Genomic DNA, 27,426 nt, shown 5'->3' on the forward strand with positions numbered 1-27,426 from the left:
GTGAATTGGAGAATAGTAGAGTCAGCAGTCACGTGTCAATCAAAAATTGAAAATGCCCATAATCAAAATTTGAGCAGCTCTTGTTCTCTGAGCAAGTGCATCAACTTTAAACTCCCATAGGACAACCACAGAAACAACTAACCTATTCTTTTGCTCCTCATTCATTTTAATAGGCTTCAGTAGCAATGCGCCACTGCGCATCTGTCACACCTAATTTGTGGTTATTTGTTTTTTGTCAGCGAAACAGACAATTGAATTGCGTTCTTCTCAATATATTTTTTTCTCACGGAAGGCAATAGAAAAAATATCACATTCATTGAAATTGCGCTCTGCTATTAGATCTGGCAAGCTCTATGACAAGAATAAATATAATTTTAATTGGGTTTCTATTACATACTGACAAATCAAGCTCATACATGTAGAAAAATGCTTCATTCTATTGTCAGCATTGCAAGGTTTCTTCTCATGATGGTTAAGACCACATCCTTTTTTTAAAAAAATTTAAATCCATACTGATTTTGTATTCTCTCCAAACAAGGAAAGTATGGTGTTTATCGAGGTAGCTTGTACAGCTCAAAAACAAATAAACCTTATGGTGCACATAAAGGTAAAAAAAAAAAAAAAAAAAAGCCCATTAGTACAAGTTTCAAGGGAAGTATACTTTCATACAATACATTCTACAGGACCACTGGACCTGAAGTAAAACTCTCGCTGGCTTCTGCATAAACATTTGTTTGGCCAGAGCAACTCTACTGTTTTTGATTTATGCTTGTTTCCAGCCTCCTATGGACTCACTACCATACAATTGACAAAAAAAAACACACACACAATTAATGACCATTGTAGTTGTGAAGCATAGTGAATCATTTACCACCTCAAAACAGATAATTTCCTCGGGATATAGGTGCGTAAATTAGTAAAGAAAAGTAATTCCTTCAATGTGGCTCCACATTAATGCTAATGTTGCTTCTGTGCGGTAAATGTTTATCATTTGTAGCTCAGGCAACGTTTGAGCTATTTTAAAATGAGTTTGATTGTGATCTCAGCAGTGCTGGGCATTCCGTCAGTACCACTGGAAGTCCGTCACTGACAGACTCCCGTTTCGCTGGCGTATCAACGATGATGGAAACTTTGAAATACTTGATGCAATAAGCAATTTCCACCTGCCATCCGAACTAACCCAAACACCAAAGACGACCTTTGGCAAATAATGTTTTTGGTGCATTAGCCCCATCCACACTACAGAAACTTCTGCTGGAAGTGGGAAACCCTCTCCTGTGTCCTCTAACGCAAGAAGCATTTCACCTTTTTTTCAGGATGGGGGCGTAGGGGGTGGCGATAGTGCCCGCCTCTAGGTCGGTCCGCCTCTGATTTTAAACTGCTTCCATCAGCGATTCCGACTGCGGACTGGTGGAAAGAATTTGATGGCATCCATCATGGTGCCGTGATGGTAGAGCTCCAGGAGAAAAGGGTACCTGGTTTGTATTACTGGCAGTAACTGGCCGTTGAAATTCACTAAGGCTAATCTTTTTTTCCCCATTCAGGTTATTAGAGCAAAGAACAAGCAAAACGTTTGTGCTTTGAATATGTCTGTATTTTAGGCCACCGTGTGAACACCTACTTTCAGTATGCTCAGTATGATCCCTTTGTACATCAGTGAAAATGGTCTCAAAAAATGCTTACATTCCACTGAAATAACAATGACCCTTCATAGTTATTTCACTATGATGACTGACATGTTTTGACCAAGACTTTCCTGTCAGCAGCAAATCTCCTCTATGAATACTCAAGTGGCTCGTAAACCCAGCAGCAAAGCCCTTGCGTAATAGCGTTGCCATTTCATGCGTACACAGCCTAGAGGATGCATTACACTGTGTGTCATACATTTTAACAGATGTTTTGAGGATTTTTGCATGAGGATACTAATATTTGCAGTTTTAATATTCAACTATGCCAGTGAATATGCCATGAGATCTTTCTTGTTGCTTTTCACACCAATTCAAAGACAGCAAATGAAATAGTGTTGCCAGTGTAATTAAATCCCATTCACCCTTGGAAAAAAAAATGTGCAGTAAACAATAATATCAGGTTCATTATCACATTCTATAATGGACATCAATCAGGACATCAGGAAAGAACGTCTTTGATTCTCCATCTCTGTCGTCTTTTTTTAATGTCTGCAGAATGTGGTTTAGCATTGTCTTGCTGAAATATGCATGAAGTCAGCATACGCTGATCCCAAATTTCTGTCCTTTGCAGCATTAGATGTGCCACCAAACGAGGGCAGGTTACTGTTGCCAAGGGCATTGACATGACCCCCTCAACATGCTGTTAAACAGCTTGGGTGCTCCTTTTTGTGTTTGGTTCGGAGCACATGGCTTACATATTATGTCTCCCAAAAATGGAAGTACCTGTATTTGAACATGATAGTGATACACTTAAAAAAAGAGAGAAAGAAAACATAAAACACTCAATATACACTGTATGGATTGGCATTTGCAAATACAGTCCTGGGTGTAGTCAACTATGAGGTGCCTGAGCTCCAGACTCAATATTTTGGATGTTTTTAGCTGGAACAACAGATTTGCATGTGATTTGTGTAAATGGACTGATGTATATGTTAATAAACTGGACGAAATACTGCATATATAATACTGTGAAGAAATGTTTGTATTACGTCAACAAATGTATACTATAGTTATTTGTACTTAACCAATGTGGTGGAATCTGTATAGTCAAACAAAGCAATTGATAAAAAGTACAATAAATGGAAAATAATACACATTTTTAAACTTGTGGGCAGTAAAATGATTGTGCTACATAAACATCTTACAGTGATGATGATCACTTTCATTAAACTGATAATGCTACAAAAGAATTAAACATGTTATTGCAAGAAAGGCAGTGCATAATTACAATTATAAATACTCCTGGAGATTGTCAAAAGAGGAAGATTTCTTTAGCGTATTAATCTTGTAGCAAGTAGGAACAACAACAACAAAATGAAATAAAAACTACAGTATAATGAAGACTCAAAAACTATTACAACCCTGATGAGTACACTCTAAAAACAGTAGGGTTAAAAATAACACAATTTTGGGTAAAAAATGGACCGATCCACTATTTGGATCTATTTGACCCACTTTCTTGTGTTGTTTGGCTTAGTGTTGGGGAACCCCCCAAATTGGGCTGTTTTGTGCAAAATTTATTTGTTTTTTTAATTTAAATTTAAATTTCTTTAAATTGTTTTCTGCAAAAACAACCCAGAAAGTGGATTGGTGCATTTTTTTAAATGGAATTCTACTGTTTTTAGAGTGATGAAGTTGTGATCAGTATGAGTTGAAATCAAACACTGCAAACACAAATTGGACGCCACAATAAAAAAGGGATGGAATAAGTCTTAAATGACAGATGACTCGTCATTAGCTGATTTAGTGTAGTGAAATCTGAGCTAGCCATTATGTTGAAGAACAGCCACACGGGTGTGTAACATGATCGATGGTATCCCCTTCCCGTGGACACCTACATATTAGCCGGGCCCTTGGACAGCCAGATCTCTGTTGCATTGTGAAGATGAATGATGCACGTTCATCATTTGTCATGTTCAAATGAAAAGGCGACAGGGTTAACTATGATCCACTGACTGAGTCACAAAGGTTAGTGAAAGACAACAAAGGCGCATCCACACCAAGCAGCAGACGTATTGACTTATACTATTGCAATAGCATCATTTTTACCACTTGTCATCATTTCATTTTAAAAGAAACTTTTTAAACTTGAACTTACTGTTCCCTTTGAAATTGCATGTGAAAGTGTGCTGCCAAGCACAAATTCCACTAAAGGATCATCATTGTAAGCTAGAAATATATTTGCATCATCACAATTGCAATAATGTATTTTAAGCAGTTAAATATTGTGCTGTAGCCATCACAAATCTTTTTATTTATGTCTTTAAAGCGGAAGTCAACCCAAACATATTTTTTTCAAGAATATTCTCTATGCAAGCCCACTAGTTGAAACAAGGCATTCTGATAAACATTGCGTTTGTGGAATAAGAGTTAATCCACCCGTTTTTAGCCATCTCAGGGGACGGCCATTTTGTCTTCTGTCGACTGAAAATGACATCACAAATGCTCAGGGCTCAGGTAACGACTAATCACGGCTGACCTGTTTTCTGAAGCTGAGTCGTGATTGGTCGTTACCTGAGCCCTGAGCAGTTGTGATGTCATTTTCAGTCGACAGAAGTGACAAAATGGCCGCCTCCTGAGATGGCTAAAAACGGGTGGATTTTGCTGCTTAACTGATATTGCACAAACACAATATTAATCAGAATGCCGTTTTTCAACTAGTGGGCCTGCTGGGAACATATGCTTGAAAAAAAATGTGTTTGGGTTGAATTCTACTTTAAGTCAGTTAAATATATTATTTGGTCCTGTTTTGGACACGGTGGTCGACTGGTTAGCACGTCCGCCCCACCGCGGGTTCGATCCCGGCTCCGGCCTCCCTGTGTGGAGTTTGCATGTTCTCCCAGTGCCTGCGTGGGTTTTCTCCAGGTACTCTGCTGTTTTTTTTCCCACATTCCAAAAACATGCATGGCAAGTTGATTGGACACTCTAAATTGCCCCTAGGTGTGATTGTGAGTGTAGTTGTTTGTTTGTCTCTGTGTGCCCTGCGATTGGCTGGCAACCAATTCAGGGTGTCCCCCGCCAGACAGCTGGGATAGCCTCCAGCACGCCCTGTGACCCTTGTGAGGATAAGCGGTATAGATAATGGATGGATGGATGGGTCCTGTTTTGGTCACTGGAAAATATAAATGTTTAAATATGGGAGAAGGATCAGAGCATCCGATTCAGATACAACAATATTGCTGCTATTACACATGGTTGCAATAGTTATTATCGCTACACTGACAAAGGTGGAGTGGATGGAATGTCAAGCATTTTTTAATAGCTACCGGTATGTCCACCTAAAATCGTATGTCGTCACATTTCCTATCAATGTCTCACTTCGACATAGAATTTAAAAAACATCATCTGCGTTTTTTATTCTGATGGGTATATGAATATGAAGACTCTTCTGCTACCTCATGTTACATATCTTTTGAAAACAATAATTATTCTTGTTCATACCTCGGGCAATACTGTAACTGGAATGATAAGAGGACAACCATGTTAAAAATTGTAGCCCAGTTGCTTCCGTGCAAGGTATCATTGCCGAGCTTAATAGAACACATCAGCACATATTTGAGTTTCTTTCCTGCTGTGGAAGCTGCGAATACTTGAGCCGCATAGCGTGCCACAGTAATCATTAAAGACTCCGCACATGCTACAACTCCGCAGCAAAGACACGGGGGACATCTGTCATTCAGATGAAGACGAATGTAGGTCAGCGATCTCGTGCCTTAGCTGCGCAGGGCCTGATTAAAGGAGGAACCTGCATCAGACCACAAGCAAGTTACACAATATTTGGCATTATTTGCTCTCGTTAAGGCTTCCTGATTCAGTGTCCTTCGTCGCCGATGATCCTTACCCTGTGCCTCTTACAACAGCAGAGATTGGGTCGCCCAACTGTCAATCAATCATAGGCGTTGATGCGAGCCCACTGTTAAACATCCCAAACAGATGGCCAGCCACCACCAGCACACGCGCACACCCCCTTCCAGCCTGGGTGTAGTCCCTTGGTAAGAGACTGTAAGCTCCTTAGATTTTTTTTTCATGCTTATCACTAATTTAATTTCTTCTATCAAAGCTATCATAGTCAATTTTTTTTTTTATTCTTTCCAAAACGCTTAAGGAATGTCTATGCACTAAAGTCAGCAGCTTTAATTCCCAATGCCATGTAATGACATGATGGTGCAACAGCTGAGAAACGTGTGGAAAAGTATTAATGAGTGCATAAATCCGCTGCGGTGCTTAAGACAATAGCATGTGAGGGGGCTGAGAGATGGGTATAATTTGGGGCAGGGCAGCGACCCCCGACACCCGGGCCAAGCAGGCAGCATTGAAGGAGTCTGAGCCAGAGCAGGTGTCCGCGCTGACATCTGCTTCGGTTCTCTGGGGAAACACAAGAAGCCTTCAGCTGCAGCGCTGACTATGCCACTGGAGTGCCCTGACTCCCTATAAACAAGGTAGACATCTTCTTGCTTCACTTTCGGGATCAATCGTTTGCAGTGTTTTGTCGGGAACTGCTCATTTGTGACTTAAATATGAAGTTGATATTTTTCCTTTTATGATTTGATAACACTGTTCACAGGGAGAGGGTGGTTGTTTTAACTAGAAGTGCACAATGCATTTTCTTTGCTTTTCCTTTCCAGAATACTTTGTCTCATTTGTGCTTGACACTTTCTACGTTTTGTATGCTGATTCTCAATGTAGTTTAATCCATGAAAAAAAATGAGGTTTTCACGCAGTGTTAAGAGGATTCGACCCAGATCTCTTACAGACATTAAAGGAAGAAATCGTTGGATGCTCAGTCTCATGTAATATTGATGCTGTCATGTTTACTCATCAACCCACTTTCCTCTGAATCTAATCAAGTTGACAAACCCTCAAGGTTGTTGATTCAGGCGCACCATCGATCCAAGTTTGCCTTCTATTGACCCAAGTGCATTTATAAAAGACTTTGTAGTGTGATCAAAGCCTCTCTGGACCCCCTTACTTGTGGCTGACTTGCGCTGAGCAGCCGTAACAGATGCAGACTATTTTTGTAGCTCCAACCGGCATTCGCATCAGAATGTCTTGCTTTGTGAGTTTGCTGAACAGAAATTGATCCCCAAGAGCTGCTTTATAGATTTGTCGAGATTGTAATAGGACAATGAATGATGTACAATGTGGGGGTGGCAGAAGGATGATGTGTTGAGGGAGTTGAGCTGATATTGAACTAGGGGCAAAAGGGGGGCGGGCAGTTTCGAGGAGTACCTGATAGAGATTCTGAGCATGCACAGGAGTGTCAGTGAATCCCGTGGATGTGTGAAAAAACACTTTGGTTTTGACCTATTTCAATACTCGGCGGAAGAAACAATAGATGATAAAGTGTTCCATGTCAAGATTATACAAGTGGAAAGTAGAAACGGTAAATGTGCAACCTTTATGATTTCAAGTGCTTGGAAATATTGGTGAATGATCAAAATAGCAATAGGAAAAACACATTGTGACTAGATGAAGTGTTGTGGTAATGGCTTTCTCTCAAGCAATGTGGCGCCAGACATAATTTCATTCTGATCACGCAATCTTTTTTCTTGAGCCAACACAGTGTCTCGGCATCTCTCCGTTTCCATTAAGCACCTGTAAATACCAAAGGTCAAGAGGTGAAATTGATCTTATGTTATAGAGCGCTTTGTGTGTTGGTGTTGTGAAGATGCTTGAATATCAGTGGAATATTCCCATGTTCAAACACCGTGATCTTAGAGCCAATTCAGATGGTAGTGATGTGGGATTAAGGATGATACTTATTTTTCCTTTTCCCCCCCAGTTTTATTCTTACTTTTGAATTTATTTTCAAGTTGGGAGTTTTATCATGTACTAAAGGCACTGGTTGCAAAGAATACAGTAACCCTCACCAAAGAACCTTAAAACCTTCAAATCAAATCCGCCCTGAGGAAAGTACTCTATAAATCCTTGTTTGGAGTTTCTTGATCGGCGGCTCCAATTCTGTGTATGATGATGACGACACATACGAATTCCATTCAGATGATGGATTTTTTTGGGGAAGTATAATATGTTGAACCGTACCTAAGTTGTGGGTTGATTTTTCTGATCATTTGTGCAAGGGCAAGTCGCCAAGGAACCTGATGCACCTTATAACAACTGAACGGCGAATGAACATTTAATGCAATTCATTTATTTAGAGACCATATTCAATGCTATACTACTTTTGATCAGAGACCGGATACAGCTGAATTCATTTCCAGCACATAATTTTGCTTGATGATGCGAAGGTATAGCTGAAAAGTACCATGACACACATTCACAAATGAATTTTAGAGCTGTAACTTATGGGGGATGATCCATTAACTAGTGAGCAGCATTACTGTTTTTGTTGAGACAGGGGTCCCTCCAGCCTGAAGTCAGCTGATCTGGCATCAGTCTGTCTGGGGACAGGATTAGGGGGGGTGTGGAGGTGAAGACTTGATGTTAGATCAACAGACACCGGCTGAACCATTCATGCAAACAAGCGCATTAGATTAGCAACAGAAACACTTAGCTCTACATACCACTTAGCACGTGTCAGTCGACTGTATTATAAACCGAGCTGGAGCTTTATGTACTCAATGGGGATATAATTAGATAAACAACATGTAGCCTGTGAGTGACCATACATGTCATATGCTACGATAATCAAATGTGATATCGCATTGTTGTTTCGGTGGTTTCACAGATTTACCAGCTCTTGAGTCGCTGAATATACTCAAATACTTATTTTAGTAATATGTTGCTCACGGTCACATTTGTATAGTATAACAACATGAACATTTTTTCAGTGAGCCTAAATTATTACCTTATTTTGTGGACTGTTTGGTGCATCATATTAGCTCAATATTAATGAACGTGTTTTAAAAGGCGCTCTGGGTTGTAAGGCGCATGATTTCTATAAAAAAGGTTTATTAGCTTTTTCTAATTGAATAGATTTAGCGGCATTATGCTAAGCTCACAAAATATCAAGTATAGTGCTGCATTTCTCACTTGCTTTTGTTCACCGTGCAACTATATGGGCATCACTTCCAGCGGGGAAGAGGAAGGGAAAAAAATGGGGGGAAAAAAAAGTTAGAACATTGCGAGTCTATCTGGTGACTGGTGGTTGCGTTATTACTTTGGCTAATGCTAAATGCTATCTTGATTGACAGTTCACCAGCTGTAAACAAGTCAATGCACTCACCATCATCTAACCTTTTTTGCTCTGCCCGGCAGCTTCTAGAAGGTGGCTGTGTCGTTTACCTCGTGCCGGTCTGGTCCCACATTATGACATTGGAAATATGCCAACAGAAAACCTCATCTTTTGTTGTGTCTAACCGGTGACCACAGCACTAGTAGGACTACATTTTCTATGATTCTTAGACACGGAATCAGGAAGTAGTTCTAAAGTTTTGTATGACAAAAACGCCTGCTAGCGATTAGATGAACATGAGAACGCAAACATGAATGTTAAAGTAAATAGGAAGGAATTTAACTTTGTTTACCTCTGGGTCCCACGGACCGCAATGATGCTTTCTCACATTATAACATTGGAATACACACCGCTAGAAATAGCTTTAGACTAGTAGGACTACATTTCCCAAGTTTCTTAAGGCCTAGATAAACCAATCCGACGTTGGCCAACTAGGACCGACGCTTACCGCATGTGGCGTCGGGCCGACTGTCGATCTGATGCCCCGACACTTACCAATTTACGACGTCGGATTGGTGTATCTGGGCCTTTAAACACGAAAGTAGGAAATAGTTCTAGTTCCGGTATGACAAAAACAGACGCCTATTAGCAATTAGATGCTGAAAATGCTAACTGAAATGCTAACTGAAAATGCTAACATAATACACAGGAATTTGAATTAAAGATGACAAACTGAAAGTTGACATCCATCCATATATATGGCGATCTGGATTACAAAGCGCATTTTTGAGAAGATTACATTTTAAGTGTGCCTTGTGATTTGAAAAATGTGGTTAGTTTTCACAGAGCCTCAGATTTGTACTTTTTTTCAAAACAGATGATTTTAGTATAATTAGATGGCGTATTTAGCAGGAATTCACCTTCCCATTTTTGTAAATTTTGTTTGTTCAGATAACACACTTTGCTAACTACCATGGGCGTTAGCAAAGTGTGTTATCTGAACAAATCCCACACAAGTGGCTATGAACCAATCAGCCGATGCAAAAGTGCTGACCTACCCAGAAGGGAAGCATGCAGGCTCTTCTTTAGTGAATCTGACATCTGATTGGTTCCGATTCTTAAAAAAACATTCCTGTGGCACGGCACCTGCAATTCTGCGTCTGAAGGCCTTGGAAGTTTACGCTGATTTACTGTAGCAAGACATAGAAGCTGAAATCGAATTTTGAAAGAAAAGAATAATAATGATAACCCACAAGCGACTTTAAGCAAGACTTTGGCAGCGCCAAGACACATAATATTGAATGAAGATAAAAGACTGTTGGAAAGAAACATATACAATATTTTTCAAATTTATACAAAGTTTTAAATGCACGTCTGTGCTTTTTACAATATTTAGGCCTGCTTGAATGCCCGGATGGTACGCTACTAATAAATACAGTACATACTGTAACTGTTGTCTTTATGTGGTCTACAGCTGTATATTTTTCACAAACCTTTTAAATGCCTCACCTGTCATGTTACGGTTGGATAAACTATAGCATCACCATCTACAAGATTGAGTCAACACAAGTATTATGCCTTTTCTATGGCTTTCTTGGATTTTTGTGCCACCACAGATGGGTACTATTTGCGGAAATCAAGAATAATGTGATTAGCCCGACAGAACTCACAAAGAGAACTTATTGTGTCATATGTCTCTTTCCTGGCAGGTCATTGCAATGAAGTGACTAAAGCAACAATAATATGACATCATGAACAAACCCAAAATAGTAGATGCACTGCTCTGCTTAAGAGCATAGCTGGCTAATGTGGAAAGACACACCTCCCTGGCACATTTTAAGAATATGAAATCCTCACACACATGCATCACTCATCCACACATCATCTTAATTAATGGTGAATACATGCAGTTTTGGCCAGCATTATTGGCACCCATAATATTTGCCTAAAAGTATCTGAAGAAACCACAGTTCTGCTACTGTGGACAGAGCAAACCAAACTATTTTTAAGAATATAGCGTTTTTTTTGGTTCAATGTACGCCAGTTTTATGTTAATGAACATCCTACTTATAGTTGAGAATGGGGTAGGATTTATTATGTTTTGGGGATGTTTAGCCTCCTTAAAGTGGAAGTCAACCCAAACACATTTTTTTCAAGAATATATTCCCAGCAGGCCCACTAGTTGAAACACAGCATTCTGATGAATTTTGCGTTTGTGGAAAATTAGTTAAGCAGCAAAATGCGCTCGTTTTTAGCCATCTCTGGGAGCGGCCATTTTGTCTTCTGTCGACTGAAAATGACATCACAACTGCTCACAACGACCAATCACGGCTGACCTTGTTTCTGAATCTGAACCGTGATTTTTCGTTGTGAGTAGTTGTGATGTAATTTTCAGTCGACAGAAGACAAAATGGCCACCCCCAGAGATGGCTAAAAATGAGTGGATTAACACTTATTCCACAAACGCAATATTTATCAGAAGGACCTTTTTCAACTAGTGGGCCTGCTGGGAACATATTCTTGAAAAAAATATATTTGCGGTGACTTCCACTTTAAGTAGTGGAGGCCTTTGAACGTATTAAAAGTACTCATGAAGTTAGTACTCAGTAGTACTAACCAAGAGAAACCACTGTAAAACTGCTTGATTTTGGTAAAAGATAATGGACCCTATTTTCGTACCCAGCGCAAGTCTAGTGCTAAGCACGGTCTAACTGCGCACATGGTTGGAGTTTTATTTCTTTTGGTATTTCCGCAGATGCGCGCAGAAAAAAACAGGTGTTTGCACCGTTGTGGGAGTGAACACAGCCAACTTGCTTCGCGGCAAATGGATGCAGCTCTTCTCATTCCCTTTAAATTCAGCACAGGAGAGGCTTGGCGAAAACAGAAGTGAATCTGCTAGAGTCCATGCAGAAGATTGAAGCTCCACACATGGCGGTCTTTTGCAGAACTTTAGAAACTTACTTTGCTGTGAATGAAGAACTGCAAACAGTCCTCCATGGGTGGAGGATGTAATATTGTCCAGGGCAATCACAAATCACTGCTGTGAAGTGGAAACTTGGAGACCCCCTTGCAACATCTTGTAAGTGTTTGAAACCACCATAGCTGTGCTGCAGCCAAGGAGGGTGATTTTAAAAATAGGTCACATAAAAATAATTAGATAAAGTTGATTGATTTTTACAATGGTTCAGAGGGTTCGATGCACACTCTTGTTATTTTTATGAATGAAATACGACGGCGTCCAAGACACATATCCAGCTCAGATTCTGTCTGCCTGCACCTCCATCAAATTCACCTATAATCGTGTTATACCACCTGCACCACAACTTAGACCTCCTTTCAGCTGGTCCAATTTAGTCTTCTTTCAGCCACCAAATTGACAGGTGCTCCAGGGGCATGTAAAAGAAAACACTCTTGGTCCGCCGGAAAGCCCAGCATGGTGTAGCGTGTTTCGCCAAATTCCCAAACATGTTAAATGAGGCTTTTTTTTTTTACCAGTTTTTACGCCCCGGCGCACGTGCACTGTCGACGAAAAAGAGGCCACATAGTTCAATAAAGATCATAACCATGCACACAAAAAGGGTTGAGAATAAGTGTGTTTCAATTTGCCACCACTGGGGGCACGTTTAAAGCTGTTATTGCTATTACTGTTGATACTAATTGAATGTTTAAATGAAATTACAACAAACTGGAAGTCAACCAGCATCTCAGAGCGGATTGGGGGACCCCTGTCAGTTATCTCCTTAGCGGTATCCCACTGGCGGGCAAAGCTTCGCGGGTGTTCGCCAAGGTAGCAAATGTTTTCATCATGAAAAAAAAAAAGAAAACTGACCCTGACGAGAATGCAACATATGATACCTTCGCAAACACTCACACGTTCACCCCGAAGTGGGATATGGCCTTTATGGTGGCATGTCTGAAAGGTTCCAGGACTCGTCACACTACAGATATACTGTATAGAAAACCCAAACAACAAACTGCAAGTTTTGCCTTTCAATCTAGGCGAGATGATCAACTGGCACATCGACGAAGAGATCCTGCCACCTTTGCTTCTTTCAGTGCACGAATAAGGGCGACATTTGTGGCAGGACAACTCTCTGCTTCACCATGACAACACTTGTCGTGATAGCCCAGAAGATCATCGGCTGCTCCCTTCCTTCCTTGGACGATGTCTATCACCAGCACTGTCTTAAGAGGGCCAAACAAATCCTCAGGGATTCTTCCCACCCAGCGCATGCACTTTTTGAGCATCTACCTTCTGGCAGACGCCTTAGGACACTCAAAACGAGAACATGCAGACTCAGGAATGGCTTTTACGCGAATGCCATTTAGGCGCTAAATGATGATTGGGCGTGTCCTGCATAAAAAAGCTGCAACAAATACAGGGTGCCTTTTAATATTGTTTACAAGTCGTGTGTTCGTCGTATTTTATTTATCGCTGTTTTTTTGGAGGTTTTATTATTTTAATTGTCTGTATTGTTTTTATTCTTTAATTGTTGGCACCTTGCGGACGACTGCACATCTCAATTTCGTTGTACTTGTACAATGATAATAAAGTAATTCTAATCTAATTTTAATCTGCTCACAATGCCCTGAGCATCTGACAGTTCCCGGCTGCGAAGAAAATCTCCCTACTCACCCAACCTTGCTCGGTATGATTTTTTTTTTCCTCTTTCCCAAGCTCAAGGGGGTCATTACAGGGGACTGCATTTGAAGAAGTGGGTGACATCAAGATGGCCGTAACAAGGGAGAAGCAGAGGATTCTGCAAGAATCCTTCCAGGAGTGCATCAAGGCATGGCAGAGAAGGCTGAGAAAGTGTTTTAGACTCCAGGAGGATTACTTGGAAAGGAAGAAATTGTAGTTTTGAAATGAAATATATCTTGTGTGACGCCAATCCTGGATCTTTCATGACACACCTCATATTTTTTTCACATCTAATACAATGTCTACAGTGTTTCCAAGGGCAACAGACACATCTGTATATTCCTATTTGTGTTGCTATGTTACAGCTATCCAGTCAACAATAAACATACCCCCAAAAAGTTTGGGGTCAATCTTTTTTCCATGATCCATGAAGTAAGGAAACAGCGGAAGATGAAACGTGGGTTGAAAATCGAGTAGACCAAAACTCACTCTCACGTACACACACACATGGGCAAGCGCTCATGCGCACGCCCCTCCAGCAATGAGATATGCAGGAGATTTAGTTTCCTTTTGAATATGTAATGAGTTTAACATGCGTACCGAGCCGGTGGTAGACTTCTGGCGAAGCAGCTGCGATCCATGCAGCAAATACAGGATTATCTGCAACCAAAGATAACGGGCACAACAAAGCTTGGGAAATAGCTTGAGGCAGAGGAAACCGTGGCCATTCAGCAGTGCCAGGCCCTCGCAGACAATTGATTGGAGAGCGCCTTTCCACACAAACGTTACCTTTGCGTGCCTCCGAGCACTGCTCCACTTGGTGGCCTTGGGGGGGACGAGATTGGCTCGGCAGACAGCACGCATATGCTCACGTCTTTAGAGGATACAGTATACAAGTTCTAAGATCTGCTTTCCATCAACCCAGCTTTGATCTCAGTCAGGCTCCTGGTAAAACTGAAGGCTGATGGAGTAATGACGTTCATCGAGAGGAGCGACACTGTCACTGTATTATTCTGGTTTTGCACATAAGCATATAATGGATCACTGTAATTAACACAGTATACTGTAGTATAATATGATACTTACCGCCGCAGTCGAATCCAAAGAGTTTTTGGGGTCACGCTCCAAGCAAATTCTGCTTATCCCATGATGCAAACATTTCTGGTTACACCATTAGTGGAAGTTTTAGTATTTTCCAGGATATAACAAAAATCTTCCATAGCCACAAATGACTATGACAAACGTTTGTGTTGGCAGACTTCAAGGTTAGTGAAGAAAGCCCTTTTGACTCTGTGAGACCTAATAACCCAAAACTAAAATCATTAAAGCACTTTGCAAACCAATGGATGACTCAACTCTAACGACATGAACATGAAACTTCGCAGCATGACCTGATAACAGCTTAGCTCTCTGTTATGGCTGTCAAAACAGAGGGCATGTCTCGTTTTAACTGTAACTGGTGAACATTTTCCTTGAGCGAATTTAAATCTTCAAGTGGTAGCATTGTTGTGAACCCTTGCACAAAAATGACATGTGTATAAATGTTTTTGGACACACAACAGGATTTAGTGTGCATGTTTGGATATAACTGCTGCTGGATATAACACAACCTCTCATGTACACCAAAAACAGAACGCAGCATTTACATTTGTTGACCTAATGGAGGATTTTAGAGGATTTTTTTTTTAAAAGCGGAAGTCACCCCAAACATATTTTTTTTCAAGAATATGTTCCCAGCAGGCCCACGAGTTGAAACACGGCATTCCGGTTGATTTTGCGTTTGTAGAATATAAATTAAGCAGCAAAATCCACCTGTTTTTAGCCATCTCTGGGGGCGGCCATTTTGTCTTCTGTCGACTGAAAATCACAACCGCTCACAATGACCAATCACGGCTGACCTGTTTTCTGAATCTGAGCCGTGATTGGTCATTGTGAGCAGTTGTGATGTCATTTTCAGTCAACGGAAGTGACAAAATGGCCGCCCCCGAGATGGCTAAAAACGAGTGGATTAACACTTATTTCACAAACGCAATATTTATCAGAATGCCCTGTTTCAACTAGCGGGCTTGCATAGAACATATTCTTGAAAAAAATATGTTCACGTTGACTTTCTCTTTAAAGAAGAAGAAAAATCGGTTCAAAAATAAAACCCCAAAGTTGCTTCAGTGATGCCATGGCCATTGCCTCAAATCACGTCCTAAGAGTTGAAGCAGATTTCTGTGGTGTCCCTATGCTGCCCTTAGGCGGCATAATTGCGAGATATGTGGGAATTGTCATATACTCTTTTAATACTGAAATTTTTCAAAACTACTTTAACATAACTAATCGTGTAGTCACATCAAGGACTGTTCCGCTACCCAAAGTTGGCCAGAGTGTGTCATGCATTGCACATCACTGAGTGCAGATGTTTTAAATTAGCCAAAGGGGGTTGAGTTGAGCAACGATTTCCCCTCATAGTTTTCTGTACCACCTCCTCACAAGATCTCCTGTTGTGTGTGTGTGGGGGGGGGGTTGTGCATGGGCGCGCGTTTGTGTGTGTGTATCAGTGGTCGTCGGGCACTGCATTAAGCCATCTCTTGCTTCCTACCTCTCGCTTGACTTGATCTAGTGACTTAGTTAGGAGACCAGTAGTCTCCCAGTCTTTGTCAATACTGGCCTGGGAGTAGCAACATTTTTCCATGATTTGCACTAAAAAGGGATTTCCTCTCAAGAAAGTCAAGAAGTCCTTCCAGGCTAAGCCCAGCCTTGTGTGACCCATAATCTCAACCTAATCGTGAAGCATCCAAGCGTTTTTGCTTGCTGGCATTTTGGCAGTGGGAGCTGGCAGAACCTCTTTGGCCTCCAGCTCCTGCTGGACTGGGCATAAATGAAACTTTAACTTACAGCAGTTATTTGCTGTTAGCCTTTATTTTAGTATTAGTAAGCGGAAAAAAAAAAGATTGTATTAAAAAAAAAAAAACACTGTGCCATTCTTCTCTTTGACCATTTTTCCTACTCGGGCGTGCTTTTAATCGAAGGAGCTGACCACACCACAGCTTCAGCCTGCCCTTAGTTCCAATCCAACTTTTAAAGTTTTTTTTTTGTTTTACCTGTCAGCAAATCCTGGAACCCGAAGACTGCTGGAATGAACACATTCTCCTTACCTCCTTTCTCTTGTATTTCTCTGAAGGAAGACTCTGTTTCACATCACTTTTTCCGCCCTTTTTGCTCCCCTAAGAGAAGGTGGCACTCTGCCTCGGGATAGTTTGCCAGTAGAACTAAAGTGGTGCCAACTCCTTCTCATTCACACAGAACAAATGGCTGCATTATTCAGAGTGCCGTCACGCTAGAACAGCACTTCCCGGCTGCTGAGTGTCACACTTGTGAAGAGATGCGTTTACTGTTCAAATTAGATCTATAGCCTTATAATGGTCTTTTTCAGGGCAACACTTTTGGGGTATGTGCTACGCATCATGCCAGAGAATCACACTCATCTTAAATCGCAACATGTTTTTTATCAGTCAGTCAAGAGTTTAAAGATTTCGTAGAGTTTGTTTTCTATTTTTGTCTCTGGTGATCCCTGACGTGCAGTCATGATGTTTTCAATTGTATAATACATTTTGCGGGTAACATTTCAATCATAGAGAATAGAGTAGATGTAATTTATTTTTGAGTAGATGCAAGTTTTGTTGGTTTCTTTTCAAAATTGCGGCAGCAGTTCTTCATCTACTTCATCTGAGAGGACTTGGTCTTTGGTCCTTACAAGCTGTTGACAAAAAGACATTAATGTGAGCCGGTGCAGAGATGCAAGATGGGTATCGCATCTCTCCCGACATCTTTTCTTACATTTGTGTTCTTGCATTTGTGTGCTTCTCTCTGTGCCGTGCAGCAGAAATGCACAGCAGAGTGTAGGTTAAAAATATTCGTATAGTAAATACTAGTTAATTATAGATGTATTTCTCTTTTTTTTTATCATCGGTAAATATTCTTGGGTTTTTTTTGGAAATGGGATTTTTGTTGTTTAAAGATCTCTGTCAAATCCAATGTAAATGGAGCAAAATTTGAGAATCTATACTGCCAAACCAAGTTTCATCCAACTCCAGAATACAGACTGATTTATTTATGTATTTATTTATTTATTTCATAGCCATTCGCTTACCGATTTTTCAGTTGGCAAATATTCTTCTTTGTTGTTGTTGGTTTCCATAAAAGAATTACAACCATGGGTTACACTCAGTGGTGAAAGTGAAACAACATTGGCTCTCCAGTGCACCTTCACTAAGTAGCAGTTAAAATGCCGCTCTTCTTCCTCCCAGCCTGGTTAATGGCCAAATGATGATGTGTTGAAGGTCATATGGTACCCTGCCATCCCAGTGGCCCAGTGTGTCAGAGCAATCTGCCAGCCTGCCTGCTGCTTGTTGTCAGTACATTCACTCTGGCATTTCTTCCATTATCCAAACAGATAGTGTTGTTTATTTTACTATAGCTAAAATGCAGTAGCGAGCCTTCATAAACTGATGTCATTATCCTAATGAACTGCTTGTAATTGGTGTAACAGGTGAGGCCATGTACAGCATAAAGAAAATAGGGATTATACATGCCCATTTTCAAAACTTGAAATGTTTTTTAACTAGACTGATAAACATTTGGGGAAAAAATGTGCTGCTGATATTGAAAAGAATGCAGGCATTAATGTTTCATCCCTACACCCTAAAAACTTTGCTGCCCTGAACTAACCCCCCCCCCCCCCAAAAAAAAAATACAGTCACAAGGCACACATACAGTATACAAACAGCCAGTAGCACTCAATTAAGGACAATTTCAAGTGTTCAATGAACCTGCCATGCATATTTTTGGAATGTGGGAGGAAAACGGTGTACCCAGAGAAGGCACAGGGAGAAAATGCAAACTCCACACCTGAGAGGCAGAGCCCAGATTTGAACCCTGGACCTCCGTACTATCAGGCGCAGGTGCTAACCAGTTGAAAACCGTGCCGCCAAGAATTTATATGAAAGGAAATGTTACAACCAAGGGTATAACTGGAGTGCAGTTTATTTTTTTAATTTCAACAATAATACAGTACAATTAGGGATGTAACGATTGATCGAAAATCCATTTAAAATCAATTCACCACGATTAATTGATTCAATTCATTGAAAATCGAGTCGATTAAATACATCTAGAAAATGATGTCCTGAAATGTTTTTTCATTCCAGATGCATAGCACATTTGAAATGTGTAGCTCAAATTATGCTTTTGCGCCAAACATCATTGCATATTGGGTTTGTGGATGACTGCAGAACCACACTATTGCACAGAAAAGACAAGCATGGTAGCAATTTCTAAAAAATCGAATCAAATCAAAAATTGGGAATTGAAAATCGACAACCAAATCGAATGAATCGCTTGAGTGAATCGTTACATACCTAAGTGCAATTCAAAAATACAGTGTGTGAAGTGCAGTATCTTCTTCCCTGGTTACTGTCAAGAGTTAATTATTTAATTCAATTAAATTCATTCATTAAAAATATATGAATTAAAATTAAATAGTTGTTAATTAATGTACTTGTTCTACTACCCACTAACTACAGCTAAACACTTGGGCTAGTGAAGTGTACTCTCTGTAACCAATTACATTGGTTGTTTGGCTAGCCAGTAAAATTGATAGTCCCATAACCAGCCTGATTGGTCAAATTCAGACCAATCTATTGGTTAATGTAATCAATATCAGCCTAACCAACTTTTTTTGTTTTTTTTAACTAATCCGTTTTTAGGGTGTAACTGCATGCCTCACCAGAGTCCAAATTCAAATCTATCATGATTGTATTAGTGTAGGTTAAATTTGATCCAAAACTAAATTCATAGATACACACCGCTTCTGTTGGTGGAAAACATTTTTCATGCAGGTCTTCATGTAATATAAGGCAGTGTGTGTTTCATTGCCATAGACCCTATTATCTACATTCTGACCTCAGGTTCTCATAAATATGATTTACGGCACCCCTCAAGACAGACCTCGTCTAAAGCTTGGGTGTTGATGGACTGCATTTGCTTTCACGGTAGGATCTGCTACTGGTACGTCTCCACACTCTGAGGAGGTATCACTTACTAAAAGCAGTTACTGGAGTGAATGATCATAAATTCTACAGCACAACAACTGACGATTACTAAAGGCATCAACGTGTAACGTACACCCCAGAAAAGTTTCCTGTCGGTCACAATGTATAGTATACTATACTGTATTATACCTCTCACACCTATCCAAACTTACTGGTGAGAGGATGAGTCCACCCTGTCAGTCACAGAATTTTAGGCAACCAACCATACAATTTGACTCTTCAATTTACCGAAAATGCTGTTTTTAGGGATATGTGAGGAAGCCAGAGTATCCGTAAAGAACCCGTGTAATCACAGGGACAACATGCACACACCGGTGATGACACACAACAGAAGGAAAGGCGATCACTGTCACTTTAACAAAGGCTGACATCCTTGGCTAATGAACAGAATGTTATGATCAGATGAACCGAGTCTGATTGATACGTTCAGGTCAAAATCAGATGGACAAAGTATCATTGTAGTTAAATACAAGTCATATTAACATCGGGTTTAAGAACTGGAAAAAAAAAATGAAGGTGAAAAAGGGAATCAGACATCCTTGAGATGTATGGAACCGAGGTTTGTTATATTTCCAGGGTAATAAAGAATCATTTGTTTGGACTCAGTAATGTCAGACCTATTGTAATGGTTATACATTCAACCAGGAAGTTCTGTTTTACTAATAATAGTTTTGTACATTTCAGCAGGGATGTAACGATATCCAAACGTCACGCTGCGATATTAACATGATATGAATCACACAATATGAAAATGATCGCAATATTGAGGTTGGCGATTTAAAAAAAAGCTCACAATACTGCATAAATCTCATGGAATTGTTTGGAAAGAAAACACAGTATTGTGTTTTTGTACATAACAGCAGTGTCAAATAGGATTGGCCAGACATTTTATTGCCATGTGCTCCCATTGGCTCAGCGGCACAAAGTCACATGGTCTATGTCAGCACCTTCAGGTCTGCGGACCAGGCGCTGCTCGAGGTGCCGAGGACCAAGCGGAGCCTCAGAGGGGATCGAGCCTTTTCTGTCGCTGGTCCTTCCCTCTGGAATGACCTCCCATTGGTTGTTAGGCAAGCCCCCTCTCATTTTTAAAACCCAGTTGAAGACACACTTCTTTTCTCTGGCTTTTGATCAGACCTGAAATTTTCGGCTCTTTTCCGGTGTCAATTGTATATGGTGTTTTATGTCAATTTATTGGCTTTATTTATTTATATCTTATATATTATTTATGTCTATATGTATTAATACATGTACCACAGCCTTTTATTGTTTTTGTTTTATTTATTGTATTGTAAAGTGCTTTGTTACAGCCCAGGCTGTTATGAAATGCGCTATATAAATAAAATTGTATCGTATTGTGTCGTATTATAAAATGAACACATTTTGAACTCATGTTGAAAAACATTTGCTGGTATGACTGATTTATGGGAGCGATCACCGCTGCAGTATGCCTAGTTAGAATATACTTTTGTACAGACCAGGTTTTCTCTTTTTGCGATATGGTCCCCTTTATCTGGCCTGGGTCTCAAAAGTAGGTGGCCACAACATTTCTAATTCCAATTAAACTGCACTAATAACCTAACCACCAGAGGGTGCTGGAACTGCACAAATGTGACGATATCACGGTAATATTGCGATAGCGTGATATCGCCATTATCGTTACATCCATACTTTTCTGGTAGCGGCATGGTGGCCAACAGGTTAGCGTATCCGCCTCACATTTCAGAGGGTTCAAATATGGGCTCTGGCCTTCCTGTGTGGAGTTTGGATGTTAACTCCGTGCCTGTGTATGTTTTCTCCTCGTACTCCAGTTTTACTCCCACATTCCCAAAACATAGTAGGTTAAGTGAAGACTCTAAATTGTCCATCGGTGTGTATGGTTGTTTATCTGTCAACCTGTTCAGGGAGTACCCCGCCTCTCTGGGATAGGCTCCAGCCCACTCTCAACCTTAGTGAGGCTAAAGTATTAGAGAGGATGGATGGATGGATGCATGTGTGTTTCTTTTATTGAACTTTCTGTCATAAATGTTTAATGGTTGTTAATTGTGCTTTTCTTTTTTTTTTCTTGCTTTTGCCTCTGATCTCATTTTTTACTTGCAGGGAAAGAGTTCAAACTGAGAAAATTATTAGGTAAATTTAGCTCTACCTTTTATTATTGTTATTTTATTTAACCTTATTTAAGCAGGAATGTCCTATTGATTGGTTAAAATCCTCTTTTTCAAGGGTGTACTGGCCAAGAGGCTGCAAAAAGTTGGTTTCAACACAATTAAAATGACATACAAACCAGTGTTGTTTTTGGCAGGCATTTTAGATTTGGTCTTAGTCTTGGGAAAAAATGTTTATTAGTTTTAGTCACATTTGAGTCATTCCTATTGATGATAGTTTTAGTCGACTAACAGTCAAAAAGGTTTTAGTCTAGTTTTACTCAATTTTTGTTCAAAATAGACCTACAGGTTTCCACCAGATAACAAATACTTTCTGATCTACATTTCACACAGATAAAGTGGTAACAGTGGAATAAATGCTCATTACTCTAAAATAAGCCGAGAACCAAAACATTTTCCTTGGCAATTGTTGTGGCTTTATTTCCACCTAGTTTGTGGGCCGCATTTACTGTTACCGCTGTCTACAATGCATTTCTGCTTGGGCATCATTTGAATTTGGCCGGTTGCAATTTCGTTTTTTTGATTCAATTCCGGTTTCTAACGATTCTTGATTCCGATTGTTAGCCTTAAAAAAAAGAATTATTTTTGGACACATTGCGAGAACTTCTCTGTTCTTTAATTTCATGAACTTTTTAATGTTTGTGAACGTTACTATGAATTACTCAAAGGGTTGGAACGTGTGAGGATCAGAATTTGGACCCATACGCAGACATATGACATGGACGCTAAGTAAAAAGTCTCTATCAACGAAACTACAGGGTAACTACAGAGAGATGAACTTGAAGAGAGTTTGTATCCTCACTCGTGTCGCGGAATAACTCAGCTTATAAACTGTTAAGACATCAGGTCTATATGACATAATAAAGGACAGAGCATAAAAGGACCATAGCAACTGCAGGCGCTGACGTGCATTTGCAACGCAGCTTCGGTTACCGGCGGCAGGAAGGGTTGTGTGTCGTGCGCGCATATTTTTTAATCCGTCTTACTTTGTTCATGCTACTTCCCTTGCGGCTAATAAGGACTCAAAACTTAGCACCGACATTCTAAAATCCAAACGATTCCGGTCAGGTATTTTGAACGTCTGACAGACCACACACTAATAATTTCGTCCAGTCTCGTCTCGTCAACGAAAACCCGTGTACGTCACATCATATTTTAGTCATTAAAGGGCCACGTTGAGCTCATCATTGCGAAAAAAAGGGCTGTTAATGAAATAATTTTGTCATCCTCAACAAAAGCAATGCTGATACAAACTAGATAAAACAGGTTAAGACGGCTGTCACAAGTTCTTCCAGGATTTGGATTTGAAGTAATTCAAAGGGATGAGTTCCGTTAATTTCCAGTCCTTTCGCAACAACTTCCATTGAGAAGCCATTTTTCACAACTCACTGCAGGCAAATGGAACAGTTAGCAACAAAACGTTATTTGAATGTAAACCGCAAGAATCAACACTTCTCCGCGTGATTAAATTACAAATGTAAGAGGGTCGTTGTCCAAGAATGATGGCCTTGTAAATAAAAGTGTACCAGTGTGCTTAACCTCCTGGTGGAAAAAGAAGGCCTTCCCACTTGAGAGTACATTTGATAATGATGAGTCAAGGCCCTACATTTAGTAATAAAACTCAGAGAAGCACGGCACACATAGTCTTAACTCCTGAAAGAGTTCAACATTTTTATACCCTCTTTGAATCCCAATCCAAAAATCTCAGCAGTTTTTTAAGCATTCATTTGTGAATCCAGCCAACAAAGGTCCAAAGGACCACATAAACAATAACAGTTTATATTTCAGTGATAAAGGTGTAAGCTAATTGAGATGTTCCAAGGCTTCAAATATCCAATGGCACAATAATTTTTTATATCACCCCGCATATGGCGCGGCTTCATGGATTTCCTATATTACATTATATGATCAGGTCCCCAGAGAGGCAATAGCTTATAATTAAATAAGTACTCTGGAGACTAATTCACTGAAACACTTACCTTGGCTTTGCTAGCAAAACATTCACACAACGACAGCACAGAAAAGTTGTTTTAATCAAACTATGGAAAATATCACTTCAATATGCGTCTGTATAACCTGTCCGGACTAGTTGTTCTTCAGGTAAAGCAAAATAAATAAATAGGCTCTCTGCGTCGAAGAAGGTCATCGTCGGGTGAAATTTTCATCACCTTCCTTGTTTTCAGGATGAGTAGAAAACGACATGTTGGCATGTGGTGAGAATTGAAACAATATTGGACAATATTTCATGTGCTGCAGCACTAACTTTTAAAAATGCTTTCCCAATAATGGAGAATTGCTTGAGATAGGGGCTTTAAACAGATGGTGCAGATGAACGGCACGGCGGAGCAGCTGTGCGATCAATCCAGGCTCTGGTTGACATGTCATCACAGCGTCTGTGTGTAAGCCCTCAATCAGCCCATGGCTCAGTGCTCTTAACAATGTAATACCGACACTTCCGTCCAATCCTTTCAATTGGCGTCAAATGATCGTTTTTAGGGCTCACATGAATTTGTGACAGAAAAAGGGATAAAGTGCAAGAGAGCAAAAACTGTTTTGAATTAGCAGGAGCTCAAATGACTTCTATGTTCAGTCAAAGTGGATCAAAACCAGGCCTTGCAATAAGTTCAAGTGAACCAGCTGGTGTCTGGTGAGGAAACACGTTTGTGGCTGCATGGAAAAGGTTAGCCCAAAATTGGTCCCGACCATCTGTATTTTTAAAATTTATTTCTTTGGCTTAGCGAGGCACCTACAACATTGTCTCGATGAGGGTACCTTTCAACTGTTACGCTCCTTCCTCTGCGTTAAAGCACTTTGTGGTACTGGATCGTCTTTGAGACAAATACTGTAGGTGGTGGTAGTCTAATAAATTCTCTCTCTCTCTCTCTCTCTCTCTAGTAATTTGGTTTCTTTTAACCATTTTTCTGTACTTTCTTCAATAGTGTAAACACTGAAACCCAATTGGGGGTGATTTTTCGCTTGCCCAGGTTTAGTTATGTAACGACTCAAATGCAACTAATCACTCGGCATTCCCTGCATCCAACTGAAACTTGAAAATCCGGTGTTGCGACATGACAAAAATCTCCAGAAAAGTGATATTGTGAGGTCTTTTCACCATCTGTTAAGCCAGGAGTCTTGGTGTCTGTGTTTGGTTTGACACAGACCTACTGTATAAACATTGTTCATGTCACTCTTTTCTTCACCTACACATTCACACACTGAGCTCTTTGTATCACTTCTCGACAGGCACTTGCCTGATTGTGTATATGCTAGTTGAAGGGGAAAGAAGTGGAAATCACAGGAGGAAACCACAGGCCTCGATCTATTCAATCCAAGGACTCAGCCCATATCCCGATGTAAAGGCTTTATTCATATGACACAGATTGAGCCACTCACCCGTGCGATATGAGTGGCGATACAGAAGGGCTTGTCAATCACCCAAGAAGCACAGTACAGTGATACATAACTCTTAAGGGCTTAGAGTGATGAAAAGGCTAAATATTGTACCGTATTTTCTGTATAAACTGCATCTCAATCAGACATACACAATTAAGGGACGCTGCAGAATGATTTATGGTTGTTGAGGGGTAAGATGTCTTACATGTCTATTCTGTGTGATCTGGTCAAAGTTTGCCCAAGTTTATACTTTTAAATGTTGCTTTGGCCCAGTGGGAATGGGCTCACACCACAATACTGCAAAGCCACCGCAGGCTGAGTTTGCCAACATGAACTCCTGAAAATATTTGGATTCAGCAAACCCCCTGCTGGCTTCATGCTATACCCAATTTAGTTGCAGTTCTTTGGTTTACAAGCCCTGTTTACAATCTCAGCATGAGCAGTAGAAATATTGATTGACACACTGACACAAGTAGGCTACAGCCTTGCTTTTCTGCAGTCATGGTTCTTCCAGCATTGGTTTTCAGAGGCACAAAAATTGTGCTCTGACATCCTTTCCCTGGAAATAAGTGAAAATGTCTGAATGTGTCCACTCAGTGTCGTGGCATGGGTTGACAGCGCCTGAAGCAAGCTGTATATTTCCCGCATAGAATCTGTGGACACGCAGTGTCCATGGGTCCACTATACTTATATGGTGCATTTTTCGACCTTAAAGCGGAAGTCATCCCAAACATATTTTTTTCAAGAATATGTTCCCAGCAGGCCTACTAGTTGAAACACGGCATTCTGATTAATTTTGCGTTTGCGGAATATAAGTTAAGCAGCAAAATGCACTCGTTTTAGCCATCTCCGGGGGCGGCCATTTCGTCTTCTGTCGACTGAAAATCACAACACACCAATCTCTATTCGGCTCAACAAATGGGAAATCCAATCAACACAAGCATTTGCAGAGGTGGAACACTTCCTGGCTATGTTACTATTCATGGGAGTTTTTGAATTTCCTGCCTTTGAAGACCACCGGGCCATGGAATAACGTTTTCCAGTGACTGCAGAAATCATGCCACGAAACTGCTTCAAGATGCTACGTCGTTTCATCCATTTCAATGTCAACCAGCAAGTTGCAGAGAGCCCCGATCGTTTCGACAAGATCCGCTCACTGTTTGACATGTTGCGAAAGCAGCGCCTCGAAATCCCATCTACTTTCAAGCAGTCGGTGGATGAGGTCATGGTTCCTTACAAAGGCACCAGAGCAGGAAATCTGCATCAGTTCATCCGAAACAAACCTCATTGTTTTGGCTTCAACATCTACAGTCGGGCCAGTACCTCTGGAATAATCCATGAGCTGCTACTCTACCAAGCAGCCTTCACCTTCTTCAACGTCACACTAAGTGAGGAAGAAAAAAAGCTTCTGCTGGGAACCAAAGTGGTGCGGACTCTCTGCAAGACCATCCCTGAGCCAAGACTGTCTGTTGTCTTTTGCGACATCTTCTTCACGAGTTACAGCCTGTTCAAGGATCTGGAATCAAGTTTTGGTGTGAAATGCATCGGCACAGCTCGTGAAAACTGCACTGGTGGAGCTCCCTTGATGAAGGACAGTGAACAAGAAAGGCCGAGGAGAATTTGACTACAGATCTTCAGAGGGGATTGTTGAGGTCAAGTCGAATGACAACAATTGTGTGTAACCGCCTTAGCAATGCAGTGGGATTTCATCCTACATGCACATCCTTCCTCTGTCTCAGGGCAAGCAATCCATGCTTTGCAACAAACCACAAGAAAGACAACTGATGTTGCTTGAATCCCAAAGCAGTGTTCAAAGTATTGCTATTTTATGAAAATGTCTTTGCTTATTTGTTGTCTGTGGCCAACTGAGCAAGCTTCATGTGAAATTTCTTTTGAAATAGCCAATAAATAATCCAAAAACAAGATTTCACATCGCCTCGGCATATTTTGTAACCAAAATGCATTTTGTCACAGTTTGGCCAGCGATGCCGTTTGGCACAGGATCATAAAAACTACAATTTTAGGTATTTTTTTTAAATGTGCATGTTTTTTTGTTATTTGAGTCTCTAATAACCAGGAAATGTAAGGACACATTTTTTCAATGACAATTTCTCGGTCCGGCCATTAAAGGGTTAAGGACGGCCACACTTATCATGTTATGCTCAAGTCACATTTGTGTGTGGCACCCACACCATTTACATGCATAAGCAAAACGAATTAGGGCAAAGCTGCCAAGGCCTCACAACTTTCTTTGGTCGTGGCTTACTGGGACCCTTAAACGAGGAGGGGTAAGAAGCGGTTGGGAAAC

The 27,426-nt window shown here is 40.5% G+C and overlaps 1 protein-coding gene across 1 annotated transcript in view; it reads left to right on the top strand.

Moving 5' to 3' along the window:
- Window positions 1-5,979: 5,979 nt before the first annotated feature.
- The window catches only part of tncb (tenascin Cb), a 116,837-nt gene continuing 95,390 nt past the window's right edge, over window positions 5,980-27,426 (top strand). Inside the window, exon 1 of the mRNA XM_086030890.1 lies at window positions 5,980-6,127. The gene's annotated coding sequence lies outside the window, so the exon portion shown is untranslated. The remainder of the gene's footprint in view (window positions 6,128-27,426) is intronic.

This window comes from Filicampus tigris, chromosome 5 (genome assembly GCF_054856515.1).
Source record: "Filicampus tigris isolate MCC_2025a chromosome 5, RoL_Ftig_1.0, whole genome shotgun sequence".
Classification (NCBI taxonomy): Eukaryota; Metazoa; Chordata; class Actinopteri; order Syngnathiformes; family Syngnathidae; genus Filicampus; species Filicampus tigris.